We start from the raw sequence: 21572 nt of genomic DNA on the forward strand, positions 1-21572 counted from the left end.
ATGACTGTTTCCAGGAATTTACCCATTTCCTGTAGGCTTTCTAGTTTGTGAGCATACAATTGTTAAGCCTCTGATGAGCTTTTCTATTTCTGTGGTATCAGTTGTAATGTCTCCTTTTTCATTTCTGACTGTGTTTACTTGGATCTTCTCACTTCCTTTCTTGATTAGTCTAGCTAGTGGTTTATCAATTTTGTTTATCTTTTTGAAGAACCAAGTTTTTGTTTTATTTATTCTTTGTATTTTGGGGAGGGATCTCTTTCATTTAGTTCTGTTCTGATCTTTTTTGTTTTTCTCTTTGTCTGCTAACTCTGGGTTTTGTTCTTATTTTTCTAGTTCTGTAACGGTGAAATATTAAACTGTTAATTTGTAATCTTTCTACTTTTTTGATGTAAGCATTTAATGTTATAAACTTCCCTCTCTGTGCTGATTTTGCTGCTATATCCTACAGTTTTTGGTATGTTGTGTTTGCATTTTCATTTGTTTTCAATTTTTTTTTAGTTTTTTTGATGACCCAGTGATCATTGAGGAGCATACTATTTAATTTTCATGTTATTTATACAGTTTCCAAAGTTTCTCATGGCATTGATTTTTAGCTTTATTTCACTGTGGTCTGAGAAGATACTTGATACTGATTTTTTTTTTAATGTGTTGAGACTTGTTTTATAGCCTAGCATGTTGCTCGTCTGGGAGAATGTTCCATGTGCTAATGAAAAGAATGTATATTCTGTAGTTACTAGGTAGAATGTTCTGTAAATGTCAAGTTTATTTGGCATAAAGTCCAATATTTTGTTAATTTTCTGTCTTGATGATCTGTCTAGTGCTGTGAATGAAGTATTAAAGTTTCCCATTATTAGTGTATTATTATTTTTCTCTTTCTTGACATCTAGTAACATTTGTTTACTAGAGAATTTGGGTACTCCATGTTGGGTGCATATATATTTAGGATTGGTATAGGTTCTTGCTGAGTTGTCATTATATGATTACCTTCTTTGTCTTTTTTTTTTTTTGGCTGTTTTTTATATAAGGTCTATTTTCTCTGATATAAATATAGCTACTCCTGCTCACTTTGGTTTCTATTTCCATTTCTACTCCTTTACTCTTGGTCTATATGTATCTTTAAGGTAAGGTGAGTTCCTTGTAAGCAGAATATAGTTGGATAATTTTTTAAAATCTATTCTGCCATTCTGTATCTTTTAAGTGAAGCACTTAATACATTTACATTCAAAGTTAATATTGATATGTGAGGCTTTCTTCCTGTCATATTGTTAATTGTTTTAGAGTTGTTTTATAATTTTTTTTCTTTTTGTCTTTGTGGTTTGATGAAATCTGTTGTGTTGCTATTTGATACCTTTTGTTTCCTGCTTTGCATGATTATTTTAGTTTTTGTTTCCATATAAATATGGACCTCTTTGAACATTTCCTACAGGGCCATTCTAGTGGTGACAAATTTCCTCAGTGTTTGCTTGTCTGAGAAAGACTTTATTTCTTTTTCATTTATGAAGCTTAATCTAGCAGGATACAAAATTCTTGGGTGACTTTTTTTTTCTTCTAGTACTTTGAAAATGCCATTTCATTCTCCTGCTGCCTGTAAGGTTTCTACTGAAAAGTCCGTTGTTATTCTAATGTGACTTTTTTCATAGGTAACTAGACACTTCTCTTGCTAATTTTAAACTTCTGTTCTTTCACTTTGACTTTAGACACTGAATATAATAGATTGTGGTGAAGCCCTTTTTGCAATGTATTTTCTTAGGGATTGCTGGACTTATTGTATCTGAATATCTAACTTTCTTGAGAGACTTGGGAAGTTTTCAAATATTATTACCTTAAACGAGTTCTCTAAACTTTTTTTAATCTCTCTTCTGCCTCAAGAATATCAATAATTCATATGTCTGATTACTTTATATATCCTATATATGTTGATGGCTTTGTTCTTTTTTTTTTTTTTCTTTTGGTCTGACTGGATAATTTCAAAAGACCTGTCTTTAAGTTCTGAGGTTCTTCTACTTGGTATAGCCTGTTATTGAAGCTTTTGAATGTATTTTGTGTTTCCTTCGTTGAATTTTTTACTTCCAGAATTTCTGCTTTTTTGGAAGATATCTATTTCCTTGATAAATTTTATTTGTATTGATTTTCAGAGTTTTGTTGCATCTTATTGAGCTACTTTAAAATAAATATCTTGAATTATTTATCTGGCATTTTGAGGAATTGTTTTTGATTGAGATCTGTTGCTGGACAATTGTGGTCCTTTGGTGGTACTTTTTCACATTTCCTGTGTCTTTTCATTGATATCTGAACAGCTGGTATAGCAGTCACTTGTTCCAATTTTTTGAAATTGCTGTTACAGGGGATAAACTTGTCCTGACTACATAAGATATTTTGACTTTGTTTTTGGATGTTTACAGTAGTGTGAACTTTGTGTGACTTCAGCAGTACACAGGGTCAGTACTACTGTGATACTGTGATTTCCTCAGTGACTTAGGGTACAGTTATTAGTCAAGATTGTGATGAAGTTTAGCTGGGGATTTGGACACCAACTGAGTCAGTCTTTGGGCCCTGATGGTGGCAGCACTGAGATAAGTGTGCCTGTTTTTAGTCCCAAATCAGCTTATAATGGATTTGGTGTTAATGGATACTGGAGGGCTGATTTTTAGACCTCCAAGTGACTTACTTAAAAACTAATACTGGGAACAGTAGGCCAGGTGTGTGGGTAGGTTCTCAAGAGTCCCTGGGCATCTGGTGTTGTGTGGGTGATGGTAGTAGCAGTGGTGGGGCAACCCTCTGGCACCTAAGCAGTCTGTGTTGGTGTTGCTGGAATCTACAGTGGGTTGGATTGGCTAATCCTCAGTCCTATAGCAGCCCATAGCAGGGTGGTGCTATTGCCCTAAGTGTGCTTTGGAGAGCTTGGTCTCGCCTGTCCTTCCTCTGGGTGGTGGCTGTACCTGCATCATCTTTAACTCGACCTGAGAGTGGAGCACAGCCTAGCATCAAATTCTCAAAATGATACCAGCTGTGTGCTTATGACCAGAGTCAGTTGGAGCCCTCTCAAGCAAACAACATGGACAAGAAGCTATGGGGAGTGCAGGCCATTCAAGTCTCAGTCTCACAGAAGCCCTTAGTAGGGTAGTGGGTATTATCCTAGGAATGCCTAGGAGCACCTGGCTTCCCTGTCCCTCCTCAACTGGGCAATATCTACAGACATTTCAACTCTAACTACAGCCAGCATTAAACTCAAAATGGTGCCTTGGTCCTGTGACCAGAAAGGAGTGGGCTCCCAGACAGGCAGCATGGGCAAGAAGCTGTGGGGAGTGCAGTCTGCTTACATCTCAGTCTCAACAACAGCCTGCAGCAGGGCATCAGGGACCCAGAAATGCTTGAGAGTGACCTGTCTCCCCACTTTCTCTTAGGAGCAGCGCAACAGCAGCAGCTGTGTCTGTAGATTACTGGTATCCAGGTTTTCAAAATAGTGCCCAGCAGAGGCTGCTATAGGCTCAGATGCCTGTGAGACTCCATGTGGGTTCCCTTTCTGAAGCAACATGTCAGTGCAATCTTTAGGCAGCTTTGCATGTCAGGCTCAGGGTTCTAGTGAGTCAAGTATTTCTCCTAGAGCCAAGGTCATAAAAGCCTCTTTTGGAACCATGCGGGTTTCTGTCTTACTGTTTCCTGCCAGCCAGAAACCTCTTCCAGTCCTCAGTCCTGGCTGGACAAACTGCCTCGAACCCTTTCCTTACTTCTTTCTGGTGCTTTCTGTCTCTTCTCTGATGGTTCCTAACATTCTCTCGTAGATGAACTGTTTAAAATGTGAGTATCTGCTTGCTATTCTGGTTCCTCTCTGTGGAGGAGGCACATAATACCTGCAACTAGTCAGCCATCTCGATCCCTCCCACACAACATTTTTGAAAAGATGCTGCTGCTTGTGATATTGGAACCTGTTTTAACATTTAGCTCATAATTTTGTAATTATTTATCCAAATTCATATTCTCTAAATAGACTTCTTTTGAAGTAGAAACTGTCTCATTCATTTTAAGATAATCTCAGTGCTGAATTAGCGTTTTATAAATGTTTGATGAATGAATGAGTGAATAATGTTGTCTTATTGTAAAGTTACATGTATAAAGAGTCAAGACTGAAGGTCAGCGTGCGTCTAATTAAAACCTTTGTAGGGAAATGCAGTTTGTAGGCCATTATTCTTTTAGGCTGCAGCTTTTTGGGAGCTGTTGACATTAGCAACTGCTTCTGCCTTTGTGGTAGGAAATACTTCTTAAAAATGTTGTCCCACATTGTTCTGGTGGAATATGTATGCAACATTTTGGGAAATTTTATTCTTGGTCATTTATCCTGGTCATTTTCTAATATAATCTCAATGTGGAAATCATTGAGGAATAATATAAAAATATTTTCCCTATCCCTATCCATCTGTGTTATTTTTCTTGTTATTTTCACGTAATATCAATTTAACCTTTAGTGGGTCCTTAAAGTTCCCCACATTTCATAAAGACAAATGGATACGTGAGAGGGGAACCTCAAAAAAAGGAATTATCTTTTGGTGGGCAGGGCCCTTGTAGTACAGGCTTCCCCCACTAGGTAAGTGTTCTAGGAACCCATTAGCATCAGCGTATCAGCTAGTTTTGTTGTGAGAGGCTGCATTTGCCTTCAGTGATTTTTTTTTTAGATTCATTCAGTGTGTTCACCAATTTATTGATGGGTGATTTACATGCACACCTGCCCACACCACACTGAATGTTCAGCAGTTTTTGACCAAAAATGGCATGACTCCTGTACCTCACCCTCCCTGTTCACCTGATCTGGCCCCAAGAGACTTTTTGTTTCCCCAGATGAAGAAAGCCCTCAAAGGAAAACGTTTTGCCAATGTGGAAGAGGTGAAACAAAAAATGGCAGAAGCACCAAAGGGCATCAAAATTGATGAATTCAAAAATTGTTTTGAGCAGTGGGAAAAGCATTTGGATAGGTATATTGTATCAAATGGAGAGTACTTTGAAGATGACAAGTTTAAACATGTAAAAATAAATACACAATTTCTTATAAATAAATCCCAGGAGGTTTTTTGTTGCCCCCTTGTATTTTAAGATCAAAACTTCCATTTTTTCTCAAGATATAGAATTGTATCATATGTTCATTTAATTTTTAAAGGTTCAGAAGCTGAGAAATTAGAGATCATCAAAATATGATCCTCTGCTTGTAAGGGCAGCATAGCATAGTGGTTTCAAGTGCTGTGGAACCCAGTTGCCTATGTACAGCTCCACCTCTTACTATCTGTGTGACTTTGACCAAGTCACTCAACCTCTCCAAGCTTCAATCTGTTCATCTGTAAAATAGCTTAATATACTGCCTTCTAGGATTGTTGGGTAAAATAGAATAAAAATAAAGCTTTATTTTTAATAAATCTTTTCACATTTTATTCATTCTGCCTTTCCCAAAAAGTAAACATCACACCCTATTTTATCAAATTATGTCATGCTTTAGTAGGCTGCATTTTTGAAAATCAGTTGAAATTTGAGGGAGATAAGCCTTCCTAATGTTCCACGTACCAATTATGTCTGTCTCCCTCCTGATCTGGTGCTTAGGAAGTCCACTCTTGGTTACCTTTATCCTTTCTTCAGTCCATCCTCTGGTTGTCCTTGATGCAACTTTAAATTCTGCCTCTGAAACTGCGCCCACCCCCCCACACCAGCACCAAGTTGATTCTAGAAATTTTCCATTATAATACTCAAGATCTACTCTCATTTTTGCTATGTTACTATTACCTGGGACACTTTGATATCATAAATGTGCTGCTAAACTTAGAGTCCGTCTTGAATCTAACATTCTTATTTTCTGTAGTGTTCCAGTTATGGGTATCTATGGCTTGCAGAACCATAGATGGAATAGTGCTTAGAAAATACTTGAGTGACTGTTAGGATAGATTTGATTTACCATTCCTTTTTCATTTCTCAATTTGTTTCTCTGGATTTTTTAATTAGTGTTTGCAGAATTTTCAATTGAATGTAATCTCTCTGGTCATTATTATTGTCCTAGCAGCTCATAGTTCAGATTATTAAGAAGTTGTTAAGAAAGCATAATCAATAGTGAAGGGTGGACTGTATTTTGTAAATATATGACTCAGCTAACGGCTTTTTTAAATTTAGTGGTCCTAATCTGTATAATGCCGTCTTTGGGGGACATCCGTGCACAGTGTCATATAATATCCTTTTATTGTTTCTAGCTGGAATTTGAGGCAAGGTAGACTCACAAGGGGTTTACAGAAACAATGATGAGTCTGAAATCCACATCTCCTAATTAGAGTAATTGCAATGCAACTCATCCCTGTGTAGCTTCAGGAGATTTGGCAGCCATCAGAAGGGCTTAAACACACATTGGCTTCCCTCTGTCTGCCTCCCCCACACTGGGGGCAGTGGCTGTTCTGAATATGTAGATTGGCAAAAGTTCTGCGGGTGTCTGACTAGAGTTCCTCAGTGACTCTCTTCACTTCATCACACAGCAGCCCCCTGTAATAGAAATTGCTCATTATGAGGGTTGGATAAATAAAGGCATAGTGTGACCGGTCACAGTTTCTAAACGAATCCTGACTGATTTGGGTCTGTCACTTTCAGAACTGCTATTATTACTGAACATGAGCATGTAGAAAGAACAAGTCAAGACCAAATGTTGAAATTCTTAAATGCTTTTGCTTAAACATACTTATCCTCTTGTGTGTGTGCAAATGGACACACACACACACACACACATACACATATACTCCTCACACACTGACATTCTTAAGCAGTTCCCCAAGTGTACTTGTACCATTTTATCTAATCTCACTTTGGTAGTTTCTACTGTGATTTTTCTCTAGACTAATTCTCAATATTTAGAAAAATAAGAGGCTCTTTTATCTGTGTGTAGCAGTGGATTTTGCTGCCTCTTAAAGCATTATCTTTTCTAAGTCCCTAAGTGTTAGGAGTGGGAAAACCATCTTTCTTTTAGATATGTGAATAGCACTTATGCACATATGTACGTATACCATATACACTCTCACACTGCAATAGAAATGTGGAAAAGCCAGCCTAGGCTTTTAGCACTGCCAGGCGTGAGTTTTTTCCCTCTCATCTCCTTCTGAAGAGAGGTTCAGAAGAATGAGAGGCCTCTCTAGGTCTGCATTTATAAGCCTTACTAGGGAAAAAAAAAAAAGTCAATTATTTTTTAGACAGGATCACACTATAATAAATGTGAATCTAAGCAATCACTCAAGTGCTTTCCAAGAAATATTCCATCTATAATCACTCACACATTCTTCTTTTATTTAGTAAATATCAATAAACGCTAATAAGAATGTGGTACCATTTGCACGTTTCATATGTTTACTCAGTATGGAGTCCAGTGATTGATAGGTTCATCTGGTAGCCAAGAGAGGCAGAATGTGGATTTCCTATAACCCACAGGGGTTTTCCTAGATTTAGGAGGCAGGTGACTTTAAGGTGGGTATGAGATAGAACTGCCAAGGCTTGGCCAGCAAGTGACTCTGGGCATGCTCATGGAGAAATTAGATGTCCACCTTGAGAAGCTGGAGCCCCTCTCCTACTTGAATGGGCTATTTAGCATTTGTTCATCCGTAGGTATTGCAGGTACCCTGGTTTCAAATGTCAAGCCACCACACCCTTGGGATGGAAACAATTAAGCGGGACTTATGTTCGTAAAAACATTATATTACCAAGGTAAGTAATTAGAACACATGAAGAAAGACGATGTGGAGATGTAAAAATGTGAGTTCTGGAGTCAGACCCCCTGGGTTGGGGTCCTGGCTCTACTTGTTGAATGATCTATACCTGGTCAACTAATATCTCAGTCAGCTTCTTTCTCTATAAAATGGGAGAACTAATAACTCACCATAGGTTTGTTGTTTTAGATGAGTTAATGCATGAAAAATAATTCACACATAGTAAGCACTAAATAAATGCTAATCAGCCAGGCTCGGTGGATCAGCCTGTAATCCCGCGCCTTTGGGAGGCTGAGGTGAGTGGATTGCCTGAGCCTGCGGATTTGAGACCCACTTGGGCAGGTGAGACCTCATCTCTACAATAAATCAAAAAATTAGCTGGGCGTGGTAGCGCACGCCTGTAATTCCAGCTACTTGGAAGGCTGAGGCGGAAGGAACGCTGGAGCCCCGCAGGTAGAAGCTGCGGTGGCCGGGAGCAGCCACTGCACTCCAGTCTGGGCTACAGAGTGAGACTCCAACTCCAAAAAAAAAATTAAAAAATTAAAAAAATTAAAAAATGCTAATCATTGTGATTTTTATGCATTAAGAATGGATTTTTACAATTAACATATCAAAGAAATGGAGATGCTAAGGAATTCTTTGACTTTAAAATGTTGAATTTCAGTACAGCATGAGGCCCTATCTGACAACCAGATCTCATATGACAATCAGAATATTCCAGTACAGTACCACAGGCTTCATCTGGGAAAAATGTTTAAAGGTACCAAGAAAGTTTTATAAATTTGTTCCAATTATAATAAGTGAAATTCTCATTCCTTTCTGCATGTCCCTCTGTTAGTGCTGTCACTTTCTCTCACTCTGTGGCCTGTGGATGCATTTCTTCTCTTCTTTTTTGAGAACTAGTTGTGAATTCTTTATTCTCTCACATAGACATATGACAGTAGAAGAGGAGTGTATATGTATTTCCTAAATTTTAGCAAGAAATCTATCTCACCATCTCCACAGAGTGGAAAATTGAACAAGAAGAGTCTGTTCACATCATTCTCTGTCAAGTCACATTCAACAGTATGCTTAATGCACTGTGTAGATTAATCAGACATTATGATCATGAGTGATGGTGATGCCTTCAGAAGTTTGAGGTACAGTGTGTATTTTGTATGTACTGAAGGGAATCCTAAGCCCTTAGGTGACTTTTGTAGCAGTCTCTGTTGGTGCCTCACCCACATCCATTGCATCTTTGTCAGTCTGCTTTTAGGGTCCTGGAACCCACTTGATCCACAAGCAGGGGAGGCTGAGAGAGCCTGAGAATTAACATCTCTCTGGGGGCACTCAATGACTGCTGGGAAATGGGCATAAACGTCTCGGCTCCCCTGCCCCTTGGTCAAGGTAATTACGAGACATGTATTTTGCAGTTTTCCAGAGTTTTCCTGTGAGATTCAACTGCAGTCCCCCACTGTGGTAGCTGACTTAATAATGCACCCTGTATTGTCTAGCTACCTTCCCTTCCCTGTCCCACTTCTCCCCTCACCTACCCAGACTCCCTTCAGCTCCCAATAAACCACTTGCTCTGAAATTCTTGGCTCTGGGCCTCTTCTGTAGTCTCCAACCTAAGATGATGTGCACATTTTCCAGTGTAGAGGGAATCTCCTAACCCTGGGCACCAAAACCACTCTGGGTCTCAATTTGGAAGGGCACATTTCAGCAGAACGCTGCTCTTCCTGAGTTTGGAATTCTACCCACTCAGAGCCCAGCTCATTGTGGATGCAGGCCTGTCCTGTGTAGTCCAAGGAGTTGTTAGGGAAGCAGGCCAGGCCCATAGCACCCCATTCCCTCACGCCACCTCTTCTCAGCGCACTCCCATTGGAGGAGGGAGTGTGCTGTAGTATGCCTGGAATATCATTTTGGTTATGGATCCAACAATGCTCCTATCCACTTCATCCCCTTAAAAGACCTATCAAAGTGCTTTGCTGTTTTCCATTCCCAAACTAGGTCAACCAGTCACCATATACACCAGTATGTCAAAGAAAACACCTGCTTCCCAGAAGGTTTCCCAAAAATGGGAAGGAAAAGGTTGGTTCACATAGCCTCTCATGGCAAACCAACTCGTTCTTTGGCAACTGGAGACCAAGACTGCACACTTAGCCAGCAAGTCTTATGAAAGCATCTCCTTCATCATGTTCTCATTTCAGAGTCCTGTTCGTATCTTCTTTCTTGTTTTGATTTATCTCCTTTGTGATACTTTAATGCAGAGTACACCCACTGAAGCTATGTGGAATCCATATCACAGTGTATTAGCATTCCAGAAAACATGCAATCCCTGAGTAGACAATAAATTTGATTTTGCACAAGTGGTGTCCTTTATACTTTGCCCATAGGTGATCTCTCAAGTGTATTTTTTTTGAAACACAACACAAATAGTCTGATGAAGTAAAAATGGGTTGCATGATGGGTTTTGTGCTCAGCAAAAAGAACTTGGACAAAGCAGGCGTGCTGATGTTCTTATTTACAAAGGTTGCCATCTGGGAAATTAATGTCTGCTGTTGCTCAGTAATTAGGAAAATTTAGGACCCCTACTGCGTCAACATCCTGCATTAAAGGTTGTATGTCATCGGTGTTTTCATGAGAATTTGCTGGATTTCTGTCATTAATAACAGCAAGCAGTGGAATATGCACTGCATTTAATCAATTTGCTATTTGTATTCATTATGCATGTCGTCCATTTGAGTCATGAAAAATTGAAAGGCCATTACAAATAGAAAGAGCATCATGGATTACAAATGATGTAACAAGAGCATAAGCACTATTAATTGGTCAATTGTGCTTGTCAGTACATTTAAAGTGATTAAGGCAGAAACATTAGAAGGGACACGAATGTGCTTGGGAAACAGAAGCCCAGGAACACTGGGGAAGTCTCAAGTCCTTTGTTCCCAGATGAATGTTGCAAAGTCCAGTGGCATTTATAACAACAAATTCATTCAACAAATATTTGTTGAGCACTTACCATGTGCCAGAGATTGTACTGAGTACAGCAGAAAACAAAATAAATGAAGCCCTTGACCTTAGGAGTTTGCATTCCAGTGGGGAGGGAGTGGTATGAAATGAACAAATAGATGTACAGTACAGTATCAGGTGCTGGTGAGATCCATGAAGACCCCCAGGAGCAGAGAAGGGCATGCAGAGTGGTGACAGTAGTAAGGAAGACCCCTTTGAGGAAGTGACATTTGATTGAAGGTTTAAATGAAGAAAAAAGACAGGCCATATGGATATCTGGGGGAAAAGTGTTTCATTCATGAATTTACCCAGCTCCCATTCCAACATTCAGGAAGAAGAAAGAATTCTTGCAATTATTTTTTTGCCTGAGTGATGTTGTAAGGCTTGACCCAAGGGAATGGCTTCCCTGGGCAAGAAAACACCCCTCCCATAGTAGCAATTCTGTTACAGGGAAAACCCATGGCATCACTGACCATTTGCCTGCCTCCATTCAGACTCCTGACCACGACACACAAGACTCTGCAAGATCAGCTCCTGCCTCACATCTGATGCCACTCCTCTCATGTTGGCCAAGGTCTAGCCCCTGACCTTCCTGTTGCTCAGACTTCTAGCTCTTACCTCTGGACTGTGCAGCTGCTATTTCCTGTCCTCAGAAATCCAGATCTCAGAGAGACCTTCCCTGACCTCCAGGGCTGAGCTCACTCCTAGGTCCCTACTGTTAGGTCCTCCTGCTTTGTTTTTCTCATGGCACTTGTTATTGCCTGAATTGTGTGCTGGCTGCTTACTTGTTTATCTGCCATCAACATCTGAATGCACATTCCATGAGCTCAGACACATGTCACTTTAGTTCATTGCTGCATCCCATCTCCTAGAACAGTGCCTAGTACAAAGAAGATGCTCAGTCACCCAAGTTGAATGAATGAATGAGTGGATCAATCAACCAGCCAAAAAACAAAACTAAAAATTGAAAGTTTGGTTTCTACTTTTGTATTCAGGTAGCTAAAATTTAAAATTTTACCTAAAAGCCACTTGGAAGAAAAGGTTGCATATTCTGAGCCGCATTCTCTACAGAGATTAGGTAACATTAATATCTGTGCTGTTTTGCTTCATGTGTCTACGTCTTGCCATGCATTTCTCAATAATGTAACATTTCAATATATTGACTTGCTTTTACCGACTAAATGCTATGGTATTGTCTTTGATATTAACAAGTCATGGAACGTGAGCCCAGGGTAAACCATGGCACATTGGTATTACACCAATCCTGTCTCTTTAAACTTGTTAGTCTGAGTCCTTGCTTCATCTGTAGCATCTGGAAAATACGTCAGAAGAGGGAAATATTGCAGTGTGATGGTACCAGGATGGCAAGCTCATCCCAGGTGTATTCAGTATGTAATTCATAGCAGATTTTTGAGTATCTATCATTGCCAGACTCTGTAGCAGGTGCTGGGGACACCAGATGAAGGAGACAGTGTTGCCCCAGCTATCAGGAGGAGCTGACAGTCAAGAGCAATGGCTCCAAAACCCACCAGCACATTAGAATCACCGCAGGGTCCACTGTCATATACCTATGCCCAGACCCATCCCAGGACAAGTGGATCGAACTTCTGGGTCTGTGTCTTACACATCCATATGTTGTAAGCCCCAAGTGCTGCTCATGGGCAGCCAGGGTTGAGACCCACTGCTCTTGTGGAAGGATGGATGTGGAAGGAGCAAATCCACAGAGCAATGGGAAAAAGCCATGATAACAGCAGGCAGGTGTGGGCTGGAAGTGGTAACATTCCACAACTTTCTACAACTCAGAAAGAAGTGTATTTTAGGACTTGGAAGGCTAAACAACCCAGTGTTGTACAGTAGTTGAGTGCTGCGTCTATTGATCACCCGCTGCAAAAAAAAACAAAAAACAAAAACACCCTGATTTAAAAAATGGCAAAGCCACTCATTAATTGGTTATATTTCCTACATGGGGTCAAAAAAATAATCTTATTTTTCTATATAAGCCAGGAATTGGATATTATATACTTAGTTAAATAAAGAATTTTAATTAAAACCTAGTATCTTTCCTAACTGGCAGGCATGGGAAAAAGGAAAAAAAAGAGAGACAGAGAATCTACAGGGTAACCATCAGGTAAGGGAATTAACACGTCCTCTAAAACTATTCAATATGTCAGAATCTCCTAACATACCGTGGTGAAGGTGATCTGAATCACTGTCCCCCAGACTGCCCATGCTTTTGACAGTAGGCATTCCAGTGTTTAAACTGGGAAAAAGTCATTTCTTTCTGGGTAATTAATTGACATTTATGTTATTCATTCAAAGATCAGGCTTTGCTCCCCTCCTCCCTGAATACAGGTGAAAAGAATAGAAAAATGAGAATTATTTCATAAGGGCCAAATTATTACTTAGAGTGGTACCTCTGCATGTGCCTTGGAAAATTATGTCTTTTGTCAAATGAAAACTATTATTTTTTTAAAAAGTAATGTTTTCAATCCAGCAAACACTTTACAAAAGCAAGCTAACGTGTTCTAAGAAAATCAGTACGCGAGTGTCTTGTTACTCCAATGCATACTCCGCCCCCACAAGGAGGAGGCAGAAGTTTCCATCCACAGGATGGATTCAGAGGAATGCCTTGGCGCTGGGAGGAGCAGCTACGCATCTCTCCAAATGTCTGTCCTGCTGACTTTGCCTCCTTGGACTTCACAGCTACCGACAGTTAAGGATGAGCTTCAGAAATGTTCACAGATTTGGAAAAGTCATCTACTTGAATTTTTAAAGAAAGCAGTATTTTACAAAATAGAGGAGATGGATCCAAGAGAGCAGTAGGAGGGGAGTCATGAGGACCTAGCAGCCCCTCATCGAGAAATGAACATCAGGACCAGGCCTCAAGAAGATGGCAACACAGGTGCTTCCCCAGAACATACCCTTCCTAGGAAGTGACAGTTCTCTGCCCCCGCTGCATACGGAGTCACCTGGGGTACCTAAATGATGCCTGAGCCCCATGCCCTGAGATTCCTGGGGGAGGAGGGCAGATGTGTTGTAGAAAAGATCGCACATGAATCCAATGTGCAGCTGGGGTAGGAATCACTTACCATCATCCCAGATTAGTGACTGACAGGAGTCAGAAGGGAAGTAACCCTGGTAGCACTCTCTGCCAAACTCAAGGTCTTGGCACGTCCTGGGATCAACAAAGGGCAAGGACTCGTAGAAGGAGAAGCTTTAGTGAGAGAAAATAAGACTGTGTCCAGGCAATGATCCCTTCCTTCTGCTGACTTTCTGGCTGTTTCTTGCCCTTCAGAAAGGGCTCAGGGAGGACATGGAAACTGGAGGATTCAGACATCACTTTCATGTAAATACCTGGCTTTCAGGTCCCTCCTCAAGTTAATGACACTGTGGTGAGGAAAGCCACTTGTGAAGGATGTAAATCCCTGAAAGAGTCAGCACAGGGCAGTAGTGGGCTTTTAAGCTCTACCTTAAGGGAGAGTCCGTGGCGGGGGCGGCTTCTATGCAGGGATCCAGGGGTTGTGGGCACGGCTTCCAGTGCAAAGGCCACCCGGAGCCTTTTCCCACGTGGACCATGCCTGCATCTCCTACAGAGCTCTGGGACAGATCAGGAGGAGAATGGGGAAGCAGGGGAGGGCAGGGGAAGAAGCTAGGTCAGGCTGAGGTTGAGATGGAATCTCAGACTCAGCCTTCACCCCAGTGGAGCTTGAGATGTGAATTACACCTCAGGGTGTGTCCTGCCTGGGACAAAGAAACCTGAAGACTTTGTTCTCCATGTGAATTGCTGCAGCTCCAGGGCCCAAGAAAGCATCCCTGGGGTTCCTGGGGGATCTGTTAGTGCCCAGCATGCAGAAGCTGAAAGATGGCCGCACAAGCTGGGACCAGAACCAGGGGCATCCAGAAGGGCACCAGAAGCATTAGCTCCGCAGCTGAAGCACCATCTCCTAAGCCCATCGCTGGGTGCCCATGTTTCTGTTGACAAACATGAAGCATATTTCCACACATGCCTCCTCTTGCACAATGGAATTCCCCGCAGAGCTTTTCTCTTCCTTGTTACCCACTTTCTTGTCTTCTTTTTCTTTTTTTCTTGCCACTATCAGAGTAGAAAATCTAGAATGTCAGGAGGAGGGTATGACTAAGAGAAATGAGACAGGGAGGTCACCTTGACCTTGACCTCTACATCAGAACGCTAGTGGCAACAAGAGACAAGATGCCAGCCCCAAAGGGCATGCGACATGGAATACTTTCTCTTGTGACAGAAAGTCTGGTGGCAGGTGTTCCAGGGTGGGCTCTGAGCCCAACAGTGTCAGGGCTCTTAGTGGCTGCTTTTCCATCCTCTTGATGGCAGGATGGCTGCAACAGCACCTGACATCAGGTCCTCACACGATAACATCCAGCATCAGAGAAGGAGGGATGGCATCTCCTCATGCACTGTTCTCTTCTAGTGAAAGGAAAATACTTTCCAGATCCAGCCATAGACTTCACTTTACAAGAGAAGGGCTGCCCAGGTAGCACCACTTTCCTATTGCTTAGCTTTAAAGGAGGCTGGGAAAATGAGAATCTGGCATGTAAGCTTCTGTCTGCCATGCCCTGGGGAAGGAGGAGAACTGGTGTTCTCGGGTTGCCCTGCAGGCCCTCTGCACCCTACTCCCTGATCCAGGCCCTGGAAGGTCAATCCCTGAGCTTTATTGCTGGGCTCTGCCCTTGGACTTCTGATTGAGTTCAGCCTGTGGGAGGCACTGGGAGGAGAGGGAGAGACAGCAGGGAGAGAAGCTTCTTCTCTTGAGGCCTCTTGGCCCAAGGTCCTGGAGATCCTGCCCTCTGTCACCTTTCCTGTTAAGACCTATAGACCACCTCGTTGATTTTTCCTCCCTGGTTGATTTTTCTCACCAAGATCACACAGCTAATAAGTAGAATGTCTGAGATTCAAATGCAGCCCTTCCAACTCCAAATTCCACATACTTTCCACGACAGTACTGTCCATTTTGACCAGCATGTTTGTTTTTCTAGAACTTAGGCCCCTAAACACTTCCCTTATATTTTTCCCCCTCTAAATTCCCCACCCACCAAGAATAATAAGAATTCCTTTACCAGCTTCAAATAGTGGTGCTGTAGTTATGCTGGTGACCCACTGGGGCTCTGTTTGGTGTGGGAAAATGCCAAGCTACACGTTTGGACATTGCATTTCATTTAAGCCAGCGTGATTGATTACATGGTATTTCTTAACTGAATTATGCTTGATTCTCTCATTCCCTGGGCCCAGAGTAGAAGCAAGCTTCCCTTTGTAAACCCTTGGATCTGTCCTTCTGAATGGGGAGAATCTGGTTGACACTGCTCAATAAGCAGGTGAGAACAAGTGTCCTTGAAGCCCGCAAAGGCAGACTCTCTGACTCTTCTCAGCTCCCAGATCTGCCTCCCAGCACCTCTCGAACTGATGCATTCTCTACTTCAGCGTTGTTGCCGCACTGATCCAAACCACCCCGCCTCTCGTTGGGAAAACGCAGCAGCTCCTCACCTGGACCCCTGGCTGAGCATCCCCTGCACTCAACATCAGAATCTCACCAGGTGCAACTCCAACCAGATCCCTACAGCAGTGCCCACTCCCTCAGAATAAAGTTCAAAGCACTTGACCTCGTACCATCAAATAAAAGGTGTGCTATGGCATCTGCGGCCCCCTCAACATGGCCCCTGCTGACCTCGCTGTCTCCTCTCCTACTATGCTCCCCACTCCACCCCAAGTTCCAGCCATACCAGCCTTGTTTTCCTGGAGCAAGCCCAGTCCCACCTAGGGCCTCCAAGCTTGCTTGCTTCTCTACCTGGATGCTCTGCCTCTCAGTCCTACCCCCAGCTGCCTGTGTGTGCTTGTGCATCCTTCAGACCTCGGCTTGAGACCCTGACCTAAGTCCTGCAGTGGAATCCCTGTAAATACCTCCCAACACCCATGCTTTTCCTCCCACATCCCCAGCATCCTCTTGGATCAAGTGCTCCACAGACAGTTCAGCGACGGAGTCCCCACAGTGTCTCGAGAGAAGGTAGGAAGGCTCAGAGAGAGGAGTGACTCAAGTCACAGATGGTGTCAGAGCCAAGGCAGAGCCCAGGTCTTCCTGACTCCAAGCTGCCGCTCTCACTGCTCAGGAAGAAGGAGGTCCCTCCTGCCTTATCCTTGGACTCCCTTGGCCAGGAGGGGCCCCTTGCCCCCGCCATCCTCACAGGACGCCACTCACATGGGAGGATGCCAAGCGCCATTCCAACCTCCTCTTCATGTCTACTTTTCAAGCCCCCTATGTTCATTCATTCATTCACCCATTCATTCATTGCCTTCATATTACTCTTCATTTATTCACTGAGCATAATGATCCACATGGCGTTGTGCTAATGCTAATCCTAATCAGTGGTCACTGGCTGAGCAAGACAGATAGTTGCTGCCTTTGGGGAGCTGCCATGTGGTGGGGAGACAGACCAGATCACACCAACAGAGAACGGAGCGTCTGACTGTAGTCAGAGGGATATGCCACGAGGAGACGGAGAGGGTGGAGAGATGAAGGGGCAGAGCACAGGCTTCCCCTCTCAGCGGCAACTCCCTCCCCTTCCTAACAGAATCCCAGTTGCGTTCTGTTTCTACTCCCTCAAGCATTCCCCAAGCCTCAGAGAAACCACCCAACTCCCAGGTCCGGGGTGGACCTGAGTGACCCATCCTCTTGCCAGGATGGCCCGGGAAGGAACAGGGGACCCACTTCGGGCCACTGAAACAGAGATAATTCTGCTGGGCTGCTGGGGAGGCAGGGCCTTCTAGGGAAAGTGCCTTTGCCTTAAAAAGAAACTCACAAGGAGAGAAGGTCTCTCCTCTATCCCTGGATGTCGGTGTTTCTGGATGTGATGCCTATAGTTGATGTAGTCACATGCCCCCAGCCTGAGGAGGAAGCCAGCCTATACACAGCCGAGACGAGGCATGGAAAGAACCAGGCCCTACGGGTACCACTGAGCTTCAGCCTGTCCTGGGCCCTCTGATTTCCTGCAATGTGAGATGATACAACACTGTCTATCAGTTTTTATAGCCAAAAACACCCAAACTGGCATGAAGATGTGAGCCATATCTGCTTCTCCCATAGCTCCACCCCTCACTTCCACCACAGGGCATTGCACATGGTAGAAAACCAACAAACATCTGTAGAGTGAATGTACATCCTAAGTCAGATTTCCCAGGGCAGACCTGGAGACAGGGCTTCAAGTGCATGTGTTGTATTAAGGAAATGCTCTCAGGGGACAGTAAGAAGGTAGCAGAAATAGAGTGGGGGGGGGTAAGCACGGGAGATTTATTTAACAAAGACCCTTGAGGGTAGCTCCCACCAGATCCCCAGGGAGCTCAGGATGCCAGTTACTCCTCAGAACTGTCCCACCTGAGGCCCAGGAGCTGGCTTTCCTCATCCCCCTCTTCAGGAGCCCCAAGCATATCCCCAAGAGCAGCACCCCGACAACTAGAGGCATGAGTAGAGTGAAGTCAGCAGTAGACGGCAGCAGAAGCCATGAAACGGGTGCAAAGGGATCTGGGTGGGCACCAGCAAGGTGGGCACAAGACGTGTGTCCATTTAGGTAGTTCACTCTCAAGCAATGGTACAGCCTGGGCAGTTCTGGCCTGCAGACACTTCCACACATCCTGCCTGTAGCCAGAGAGGCCTTTCCCGCTGCCTGCACAGAATGGCCAAGGGGAGGCCCAGCCCTTAGTGAAATGGGAAAAAAAACTTGGCATTTCAGGATTGCTACTGCACTTCATTCTTCATCTCCATGTTCTTTTTGCAAAGCATGGAAAGCCAGGTCATGATTCAATGATAAAATATTGATTATGCATCTACATTTGTATGCAGGGGCCCACACTGTATAGACAGAATGCCCACCCTGTAATATCCTCAATTTTAAGTCAATATGAAGATGGACATTCCCTCCAGGCAGGTTTTGATAAGATACCTGTGTAAATACAAAAAGGCATCAATGCCAATGAGGATCAATGCCCGCTTATTGGTTTGGTTGCTTCTTCAATATGCAGCAGCTGGCTCCAAACTCTAGCCGCTCCCAGCCAACCGCATACTCCTCTGCTTAAATCACATGAGTGGGAGGTATCAAGGGAGTGGTGGGTTGGCAAGGGCTCCCCACACCCACCACTCCTGAACTGAGAAGGAAGTGAAAATAAAAGCAAACACAACTGGACAACAAATCGAAAGGAACTTTATTACAGCTGTTTGCAGTGTGCTTGTCCTCTCCTGCCCCAGAAAGAATACAGTGGAAACAATGGAAGAGCAGTCCTGTCCTTGTTGGGTTCTTGGCATGTGGCAGGGGATGGGCTCCTTGACTGAGCCAGTGTCTGCCCAGCGCTCACTGCCACCCGAATCTCGTGTATTTAGTACTTTAAAATCTCACTTCCTATAAGGGTACCAGGTGATGTGGGGACCAAAGTGAGGCCCAAACTTTACCTGTACAATGACCATTTGTAAACCTAACCCAGAATTCTACCCCACATTTTTAAAATAAAATTTTTTTAAAAAAAATTTCACTTCCTTTCTGCCTTCTCCACTGAAAGTAAGAGTGTGGAGTTTTCGTTGTTTGTTTTATTCACCAGTGCATCTCCAGTCTCTGGATGTTGAATTTCTCTTTCTGCTGCATTCATTCATCCAGCAGGCCTAGTGATGGCTTTGTGACAGGATGCTAGAAGGTTCTTGGGATACATCGGTGAACAAAACAGACATTCTGGTGGGCAACAGGCAATAGAGAGAGTAAACAAGTACCACGTAGAGTAAGCCAGAAGGCAACACCTACTGTGTGGCAGCAGGAAGGTAAGGAGGACTGAGTGTGCCCAGGAGAAGGATTCCAGTTTTAGACAGGCTGGTCAGGGCTGGGAAGCAAACATGAGCAAAACGTTGCAGGAGGTCAGGGGATGCACCATCACTCTGGAGAGGGGCAGGCTGGGGTTATCTGAGCTCTTGGAATAAGCACAGCAGGTTCCCTAAGGCAGAAGCCTGCCTGGTTTACTTAAGGAAGTGGAGAGGGACGGCTGAAATGGAGTGAGGGAAAGGTTTGGACAATTACATGAAGCAGGTGAGTCTGAGACTTCCAAGGACCACCTTGACCCCCCACAGTTCCCACACGGGGAGAGTTCATAAGAATAAACTAAGCAGAGACAAACAGAGGCCCCCAATCCAGCTATGCCTGAAGCAACCTCTACCCAACATCTTTTCAGTGCTTGAAGCAACATAGCCCTTTTTTAAAATCACTTGTAACTGAAAGAATTCTGATAATACACAAAATTCAAGTGCCCAGGATACCTGTGTCACTGTGCCTGCTGTGGGATCTCAAAGACGTCCATTGGCTGGTCCTGGACAGTGGGAACCCGTCTCAGGGGATGAAGCCTGGAATCCATCAGTGCAGGGAGGCCTGGACAGCTGACAGGTGAGAAGGAGCCTTCGTATTCGCAATTTTCAAGTGTCAGAAGGATGCCGTGCCGCTCCTCTGACACTGGCGTCTGAGGCAGACGCGCCCCGTTTCCCATCAACACATCTGCTGTGGAAGGTGTGGCCTTTGCCCTCACATGATCCGGAACCCACAGCTGAGAATGAGAACTCCAGGTGTGACTTCTCCAGCAAGTCACAGGTGAAGGACCCAACAGACCCTGCTTCCGCAATTACCACTGTTGTCTATAGCAGTTTCAAAGGATTCTGTTTAATTCAACAAGCGAGCAGCTGCGGGGAAGTCTGTCTTTTTTTTTTTTTTTTGAGTTGGAATTTCACTCTGTCGCCCAGGCTGGAGTGCAGTAGCAAGCTCCCGGCCACCCCGGCGTTGACTCGCTGGGCTCAAGTGATCCTTCCACCTCAGCCTTCCAAGTAGCCAGAATTACAAGCGCATACTACCATGCCCAGCTAATTTTTTGATTTAGAGATGAGGTCTCGCCAAGTTGCCCAGGCTGTTCTCAAACCCGTGGGCTCAGGCAATCCCCTCATCTCGGCACCCCAAAGTGCTGGGATTACAGGCTTGAGCCACTGCACCCGGCCAGTCTGTCTTCTTCAAAGGCAGATAATCTAGTGGGCCAGGGGCTCTTTAATCCATTTCGTTTACTGTGTGTTCCATGCTAAAGGCAAGACACTTTCCCTTACCCCGACAGAGAAAGACTGACGTCTGCCTGTGGGTGTCTGTTTGTGACCACGCACTGTTATTCATCCAGCAAACATGAAGTAGAAATGTCTTGTGTGCCCAGCACTTTTTGAGGTTCTAAGAACAGCAACCAGCAAGATGGGCAGGATCCAGTTCACACAGAGCTTACATCCTACCGGAAGATAAAGATAATAAAATGCAACTAATGTTTAAAAGGATGACTTCTGCCCGGTGCAGTGACTCATGCCTGTAGTTCCAGCACTTTGGGAGCCCAAGGCAAGAAGATTGCCTGAGTCCAGGGGTTCAAAATCAGTCGGGGCAACTTGACAAGACCTCATCTCTACAATACATTTTTAAAAAATTAGCTGGGCTTGGTGGCTTGTGCCTGTGGTTCCAGCTACTTGGAAGGCTGAGGCAGAAGGTTCACCTGAGTTCAGCAGGTTGAGGCTACAGTAGCCATGAGTGTGCCACTGCACTCTAGCCTGGGTGACTCAAAAAAAAAAAGATAACTTCTGAAATTGCTAAGTACTGTGAGAGAGACATGAGTGGAACATGCAGAGTCAAGGAGGGGGGAGCTCTCCCAGGCTGCAAGAAGGAGCCGGTGAAAAGGAGCCAGCCTGCAGAAATGCAGGGAAGCTTGCTCCACTTGGGGGAGGAGGGCAGGAGCCAGAGCCAGAATCAAGGTGGGGTGACTGGAGACCGGTGAAGGTGGTGGATGGTGAGGTTTTGTTG

The sequence above is a fragment of the Carlito syrichta genome, unplaced genomic scaffold, assembly GCF_000164805.1.
Source record: "Carlito syrichta isolate Samal-C Ts95f unplaced genomic scaffold, Tarsius_syrichta-2.0.1 Scaffold307953, whole genome shotgun sequence".
In the NCBI taxonomy this organism is placed as follows: Eukaryota; Metazoa; Chordata; class Mammalia; order Primates; family Tarsiidae; genus Carlito; species Carlito syrichta.